Source organism: Lolium rigidum, chromosome 7 (genome assembly GCF_022539505.1).
Source record: "Lolium rigidum isolate FL_2022 chromosome 7, APGP_CSIRO_Lrig_0.1, whole genome shotgun sequence".
NCBI lineage: Eukaryota > Viridiplantae > Streptophyta > Magnoliopsida > Poales > Poaceae > Lolium > Lolium rigidum.
This window is the reverse complement of record NC_061514.1, coordinates 218,171,542-218,180,637: the sequence shown is the minus strand read 5'-3', so window position 1 is coordinate 218,180,637 and position 9,096 is coordinate 218,171,542.

The window sequence follows — 9,096 nt, the reverse complement described above, 5'->3', positions numbered from 1 at the left end:
TCACTCCCCCTTGTTCACCTTATGTGCCTTCCCTTTTTCGGAATCTGACTCAATTACTATGGGATTCTCCTCATAATATCCCACACCATAGTGAAAGTTACGATATTGATCTGCGGCATCTTGGTCTATCTCCGGGTCACATCTCACCGGATCCGAGTCAGTACCCATGAATGTTTCAAAACGCCAACTGGTGGAGTTTTCTATTTGGGTAACTGAGCGTCGGGTGTTCCCAGATTCTTCTCCTCCCTCACAGCCTCCATAGGACCTACTAGGAAAATATCTGGGTGTTGGTGGGGTTGGTTCTGGTTCAGGGGCATCTATGTCTATGTAATCACCAGTAGAATATACTAGTGTATGAGGTTCACTCTCCATATGTTCCTTACCCTTGGATTCTTCTTTGGGCTCCGTAAACTCATCTAACATTGTATCAATTGCACCCGCCAGATGGCGATTCAATTGAAAGAACAAAGTTAAAAGGTTCCTACAGTTGTCCATATATTTGGCTGCTTCTGCAGGTTTTCTCTTGGCAAATTTGAAATGGTTTAGTGTAGGATCTTCATCCTCCTCCATATGTGATAGGGCAAAGGTGTCCGATCTTTCGATGAGATGGGGATAATTCGATTTGTTGGTGGAGTTCGTGCTTGACGATCCGACTACACGTGCAAAGCTCGTGCGCCAATGCAATCGCTAGGACAATCTCCGGAGTTACTGATCTTGCGGATGCACGATCAGCCTGACCAGCGAGGGTCTTAATTCCTACCTGAAATCGAGAACAAGTAAGAACTAATGATGCAATCAGAATATTGCGGATGAAAGATGAAAGTTTTATTGACAAAGGTGGGATTCCGAATAGTCGGTCTTGTTCTGGGCGTTGGCCTCAAAAGAAGTACACGAGAGTTGCAGCAATGGCTAACTTTTAATCTAATCAAAATCCGAGTTTTAACCTAGATGACGGCTGACTATTTATTGGAGACGTAAGGCTGTGCCGCCTGCACGTCCATCGCGGACGATGAAGATCTGGTTGTTTGGGCCTTCACGTTGCACCTGGACAACTTGGTTCTTAACGCCAAAGTCCAGCCCAAGGTCGCATTGTTGTATGCACCATTATGCATGCATGTAGGCCATCGGCTGCCATTCATGTTGACCCCAGGGCCCACTTCCCATGCGTGGTGCATAAAGCCTCTAGGAGAATGCATGTGGCATGCACACGGCTGCCATTTCTTTGACTTGAATTGGATGTCCACACAAACTCATGCATCCATTGATCTGCTACGCGAGCTTCTCTTGTCCTGAATATCTTTTCGACTCCATCTCGCGTTTTTACGCGAGGTTTGTATGTATCTCTTTTATTTCTGCATATTAAAAATACAGATGTAGTAATTTTGCTTCTAATAATAGAATAATATATTTTGAATGTAGTAATGGAAATCACCTGATAAATATATATGCGTGTATCATATTTGGTCGTATCCGAGGTATTCATGTCCACATCATCCTCCCTTTCTTGAAAGTAAAGCCGTCCTCGGCGATGTTTATTCTGTAAACATGCTAACAAAAGAGACAAGGTGTGTACATGGTATATGTATATGTCATCCGTTTTTACTCCTTGCCTTGTTTGCAAATTTAATGTCGAACATAAATAATTGTTGTAGTATCTCAAAAGTTTACTAGTCATATTCCAACATTCATCGCATCTTAGTTTGCATATATATGTAGTATCTTGTAAATTATAGCGCTCGTCGTTAAACCATCCCAACAGTTGTGCGCAAAAATGCAAAGACTCCAAATGTTTAGACACATCATGCTTAGAAAAGTAATACTTTATCAAGCTATTCCGGCCATAATCAATATCATTGTTGGAGGTCATATCAAAACAACTCAACACATGTATTCTTTTATTATCTTGTGAATTAAAAAGGTCATCACATGTAATGCAAATCCTATGCACCAAAAATTTATTGTCTACGCCATACTCTCCAATCAAATTGAAAGTAAACTCAGGGGCATAAACATTGTTTAAACATGTGACTTCAGCAATCTTATTTGTAGCATGTGACAAAGAAAAAGGAGAATCCAATATAATAGACCACAAAGAAGTATCATGCAAAGATTTAGCTAAAACATCATCATGACTTAGCAATTTTATGTGATCAAAATCAGGTTTAATTACCATGTCACAAGGTTCATTTTTGGCAACAACTCGATTCCTTATTTCCACTCATATCAAGACACAAATTAGAATCAGCCGAATGCGCACTTAAACCAGCATCTATGTCCATTGATTGATCACATAAGACATTCAAACCCATAGAATAATCCTCTAATATATGTGGTTTGGCCAAATCATTTTCTATCTCAACGCATGATATATGTAAGTCAACATTGCATTCAACAATCGCATGTGGAGAGACAAAATCGGTACCTTTACTTTTACCTTGTGAATCCGACTCAGATGTTATAGGTACGTTTGGAGGTGGCTTGTCATTGTATTGAGAAACAAAAATCACACTTGACGGTGACGCAGAAAAATCCGCCGCTTTCTTACACTTGATGGTCCCATGTACACGTCTCTTTATTTTCTGTTCAGCTTTGCAAGCAAGAAGAAACATACGATTGATAGAATAATATTTCTCAAGCATGAGTAAATCCTGAATATCATGGTTTAAACCTCTCCAAAATCTGTCCATAAAATCATCTTCATTTTCTTCTAAAAACGAATGCAACAAGGTAGTGTCTAACACATCATAATATTCTTGAACCGTGTAACTACCTTGAGTTAGATTTTGCAATTTTTTAACCATATCACGAGTATACCGTGATGGAACAAATCTATACCGCATAGCCAGTTTCAAATCGTGCCAAGTAGTAGGTATATAATCAGGGTATGACCGACAATATTCATTCCACCATAAAGAAGCAAAATCAGTGAATGTACTAATTGCAGTTTTTATTTTCTTTCGCTCAGAAAAATTATGGGAAACAAATATATCATTTATGTCAAACTCCCATTCGATATAAAAAGCAGGATCATAACGACCATGAAATGGTGGCATGGAAACAGTAACCTGATCATGTATCTTAACCGTTCGCGTTCGTTGTTGCATTTTGCTAGGTGGTGACACATCTCCAACAATAGTAGATGCCCAAGAAATTCTGACTCTAGAAGCTGCCATGATTAGTAGAAAACAAGAAACAAATAACAAGTATATGTTCCTATCAACTACTAGGTGGTAGTGGTGGTATGCCGCTCACAAAATTGCAGGTATAAAATTCTTACAAGTTCTTACCATTCAGGGAGGCGGCGATCGGCAACCAACAGTATCAAGTAACTCCAAAGATTGAGCGAAGCGATTGCCAAGCACACGTATACCGCACGATGTAGAAATATGTAGAGCTGTAGGTAGGCTTAATATATATGGAACTATGACCACAATAATTAATGTAAAGCTGAAAATCCGTTCAAAGTTGTCAAGTGCTGGTCCTAGGCTAGACTGTGCTAGAGACGCGAGCCTAAGACACGTGATGACATATCACGCTCCGAATAGAAGATATTTGAATGTCTCGTATGAAACGGATGTGATTTAATGCAATGGAGAAGTGTGCTTCAAAACACGACACGTCTAGGCTGTCGGCAACTGACTCCCGACAGGAGATGTCTTGCGGGAAAGGAAAAAAAAATGATGGTCAGATGCAGTAGATAGATTCAGCGTTGAAAGGTCAGATGTATCAAGTTCAAATAAATAGTCTGCCAACGATGGACCAGCTCGAACTACAACTAGCTATCAAGTTCCAAGAACAATGGATATCACTCTCCTGCTAGTGCACGGTTGCCAAGAAGATAAAAGATGGAACCAATTCTCTACACCAAACGGTAGGTCTGATCGGTTCTCTCTATTTATCTCTTTTTTTCTTTTTTTTTTCTTTTCTTTTTACCAATCAGACCCCCTTTGTATGCACCGGTTTTTTTTTTTTTTTTTTTTTCTTTCCTTTCTTTTTGGATGCCGACCAGAACTTTGCAAAATAGAATAGTGAAGTGGAAAACAAGAAACGGATCTGGCTTTGCCACGTTTGTTTTTCTTTTGGAACGAAAGGTGGACTCTATGGTGGTAGGAGGCGAACAAGAGATGGTGTAACTTGAGGCAGCGGCGACGGCAGTTATAGGATATGATGGTGCGGGCCGGTAAATTGAGATAGGTGATGCAGAAGCGGAAACTACTATCAAAAGATCTATTGTATTGTATGGTGGCGGCGGCCGACAGATGAAACAAGCAAAAGATAGAAACGAGCGACGCGACGTGACAAACCGTGAATAGAACTCAAAACTCTAAAAGACTAGACTCTAAAACCAGCAACTCGACACGATGCAACGAAAATTCAACAAAACAAAAACAAAGTGGTGATAGCAAAAAGGCTAAGACTGGTTTTAGGCGAGGATGAACTAATCTAACTTCTTTTTGTGGGGCTTTTTCTGGGTTATAGGTAAAAACAAATCTACACTAGGAAAACTGTAAATCTCACCGAGCAACCTGAAATCTGATACCACTTGATAGGGCAAAGGTGTCCGATCTTTCGATGAGATGGGGATAATTCGATTTGTTGGTGGAGTTCGTGCTTGACGATCCGACTACACGTGCAAAGCTCGTGCGCCAATGCAATCGCTAGGACAATCTCCGGGAGTTACTGATCTTGCGGATGCACGATCAGCCTGACCAGCGAGGGTCTTAATTCCTACCTGAAATCGAGAACAAGTAAGAACTAATGATGCAATCAGAATATTGCGGATGAAAGATGAAAGCTTTATTGACAAAGGTGGGATTCCGAATAGTCGGTCTTGTTCTGGGCGTTGGCCTCAAAAGAAGTACACGAGAGTTGCAGCAATGGCTAACTTTTAATCTAATCAAAATCCGAGTTTTAACCTAGATGACGGCTGACTATTTATTGGAGACGTAAGGCTGTGCCGCCTGCACGTCCATCGCGGACGATGAAGATCTGGTTGTTTGGGCCTTCACGTTGCACCCGGACAACTTGGTTCTTAACGCCAAAGTCCAGCCCAAGGTCGCATTGTTGTATGCACCATTATGCATGCATGTAGGCCATCGGCTGCCATTCATGTTGACCCCGTGGCCCACTTCCCATGCGTGGTGCATAAAGCCTCTAGGAGAATGCATGTGGCATGCACACGGCTGCCATTTCTTTGACTTGAATTGGATGTCCACACAAACTCATGCATCCATTGATTCGCTACGCGAGCTTCTCTTGTCCTGAATATCTTTTCGACTCCATCTCGCGTTTTTACGCGAGGTTTGTATGTATCTCTTTTATTTCTGCATATTAAAAATACAGATGTAGTAATTTTGCTTCTAATAATAGAATAATATATTTTGAATGTAGTAATGGAAATCACTCGATAAATATATATGCGTGTATCATATTTGGTCGTATCCGAGGTATTCATGTCCACATCATCCTCCCTTTCTTGAAAGTAAAGCCGTCCTCGGCGATGTTTATTCTGTAAACATGCTAACAAAAGAGACAAGGTGTGTACATGGTATATGTATATGTCATCCGTTTTTACTCCTTGCCTTGTTTGCAAATTTAATGTCGAACATAAATAATTGTTGTAGTATCTCAAAAGTTTACTAGTCATATTCCAACATTCATCGCATCTTAGTTTGCATATATATGTAGTATCTTGTAAATTATAGCGCTCGTCGTTAAACCATCCCAACAGTTGTGCGCAAAAATGCAAAGACTCCAAATGTTTAGACACATCATGCTTAGAAAAGTAATACTTTATCAAGCTATTCCGGCCATAATCAATATCATTGTTGGAGGTCATATCAAAACAACTCAGCACATGTATTCTTTTATTATCTTGTGAATTAAAAAGGTCATCACATGTAATGCAAATCCTATGCACCAAAAATTTATTGTCTACGCCATACTCTCCAATCAAATTGAAAGTAAACTCAGGGGCATAAACATTGTTTAAACATGTGACTTCAGCAATCTTATTTGTAGCATGTGACAAAGAAAAAGGAGAATCCAATATAATAGACCACAAAGAAGTATCATGCAAAGATTTAGCTAAAACATCATCATGACTTAGCAATTTTATGTGATCAAAATCAGGTTTAATTACCATGTCACAAGGTTCATTTTTGGCAACAACTGATTCCTTATTTCCACTCATATCAAGACACAAATTAGAATCAGCCGAATGCGCACTTAAACCAGCATCTATGTCCATTGATTGATCACATAAGACATTCAAACCCATAGAATAATCCTCTAATATATGTGGTTTGGCCAAATCATTTTCTATCTCAACGCATGATATATGTAAGTCAACATTGCATTCAACAATCGCATGTGGAGAGACAAAATCGGTACCTTTACTTTTACCTTGTGAATCCGACTCAGATGTTATAGGTACGTTTGGAGGTGGCTTGTCATTGTATTGAGAAACAAAAATCACACTTGACGGTGACGCAGAAAAATCCGCCGCTTTCTTACACTTGATGGTCCCATGTACACGTCTCTTTATTTTCTGTTCAGCTTTGCAAGCAAGAAGAAACATACGATTGATAGAATAATATTTCTCAAGCATGAGTAAATCCTGAATATCATGGTTTAAACCTCTCCAAAATCTGTCCATAAAATCATCTTCATTTTCTTCTAAAAACGAATGCAACAAGGTAGTGTCTAACACATCATAATATTCTTGAACCGTGTAACTACCTTGAGTTAGATTTTGCAATTTTTTAACCATATCACGAGTATACCGTGATGGAACAAATCTATACCGCATAGCCAGTTTCAAATCGTGCCAAGTAGTAGGTATATAATCAGGGTATGACCGACAATATTCATTCCACCATAAAGAAGCAAAATCGGTGAATGTACTAATTGCAGTTTTTATTTTCTTTCGCTCGAGAAAAATTATGGGAAACAAATATATAATTTATGTCAAACTCCCATTCGATATAAAAAGCAGGATCATAACGACCATGAAATGGTGGCATGGAAACAAGAACTCTGATCATGTATCTTAACCGTTCGCGTTCGTTGTTGCATTTTGCTAGGTGGTGACACATCTCCAACAATAGTAGATGCCCAAGAAATTCTGACTCTAGAAGCTGCCATGATTAGTAGAAAACAAGAAACAAATAACAAGTATATGTTCCTATCAACTACTAGGTGGTAGTGGTGGTATGCCGCTCACAAAATTGCAGGTATAAAATTCTTACAAGTTCTTACCATTCAGGAGGCGGCGATCGGCAACCAACGGTATCAAGTAACTCCAAAGATTGAGCGAAGCGATTACCAAGCACACGTATACCGCACGATGTAGAAATATGTAGAGCTGTAGGTAGGCTTAATATATGTGGAACTACAACCACAATAATCAATGTAAAGCTGAAAATTCGTTCAAAATTGTCAAGTGCTGGTCCTAGGCTAGACTGTGCTAGAGACGCGAGCCTAAGACACAGATGACATATCACGCTCCGAATAGAAGATATTTGAATGTCTGTATGAAACAGATGTGATTTAATGCAATGGAGAAGTGTGCTTCAAAACACGACACGTCTAGGCTGTCGGCAACTGACTCCCGACAGGAGATGTCTTGCGGGAAAGGAAAAAAAAATGATGGTCAGATGCAGTAGATAGATTCAGCGTTGAAAGGTCAGATGTATCAAGTTCAAATAAATAGTCTGCCAACGATGGACCAGCTCGAACTACAACTAGCTATCAAGTTCCAAGAACAATGGATATCACTCTCCTGCTAGTGCACGGTTGCCAAGAAGATAAAAGATGGAACCAATTCTCTACACCAAACGGTAGGTCTGATCGGTTCTCTCTATTTATCTCTTTTTTTCTTTTTTTTTTCTTTTCTTTTTACCAATCAGACCCCCTTTGTATGCACCGGTTTTTTTTTTTTTTTTTTTTTTCTTTCCTTTCTTTTTGGATGCCGACCAGAACTTTGCAAAATAGAATAGTGAAGTGGAAAACAAGAAACGGATCTGGCTTTGCCACGTTTGTTTTTCTTTTGGAACGAAAGGTGGACTCTATGGTGGTAGGAGGCGAACAAGAGATGGTGTAACTTGAGGCAGCGGCGACGGCAGTTATAGGATATGATGGTGCGGGCCGGTAAATTGAGATAGGTGATGCAGAAGCGGAAACTACTATCAAAAGATCTATTGTATTGTATGGTGGCGGCGGCCGACAGCGAAACAAGCAAAAGATAGAAACGAGCGACGCGACGTGATAAACCGTGAATAGAACTCAAAACTCTAAAAGACTAGACTCTAAAACCAGCAACTCGACACGATGCAACGAAAATTCAACAAAACAAAAACAAAGTGGTGATAGCAAAAGGGCTAAGACTGGTTTTAGGCGAGGATGAACTAATCTAACTTCTTTTTGTGGGGCTTTTTTCTGGGTTATAGGTAAAAACAAATCTACACTAGGAAAACTGTAAATCTCACCGAGCAACCTGAAATCTGATACCACTTGATAGGGCAAAGGTGTCCGATCTTTCGATGAGATGGGGATAATTCGATTTGTTGGTGGAGTTCGTGCTTGACGATCCGACTACACGTGCAAAGCTCGTGCGCCAATGCAATCGCTAGGACAATCTCCGGGAGTTACTGATCTTGCGGATGCACGATCAGCCTGACCAGCGAGGGTCTTAATTCCTACCCGAAATCGAGAACAAGTAAGAACTAATGATGCAATCAGAATATTGCGGATGAAAGATGAAAGTTTTATTGACAAAGGTGGGATTCCGAATAGTCGGTCTTGTTCGGGCGTTGGCCTCAAAAGAAGTACACGAGAGTTGCAAGCAATGGCTAACTTTTAATCTAATCAAAATCCGAGTTTTAACCTAGATGACGGCTGACTATTTATTGGAGACGTAAGGCTGTGCCGCTCGCACGTCCATCGCGGACGATGAAGATCTGGTTGTTTGGGCCTTCACGTTGCACCTGGACAACTTGGTTCTTAACGCCAAAGTCCAGCCCAAGGTCGCATTGTTGTATGCACCATTATGCATGCATGTAGGCCATCGGCTGCCATTCATGTTGACCCCAGGGC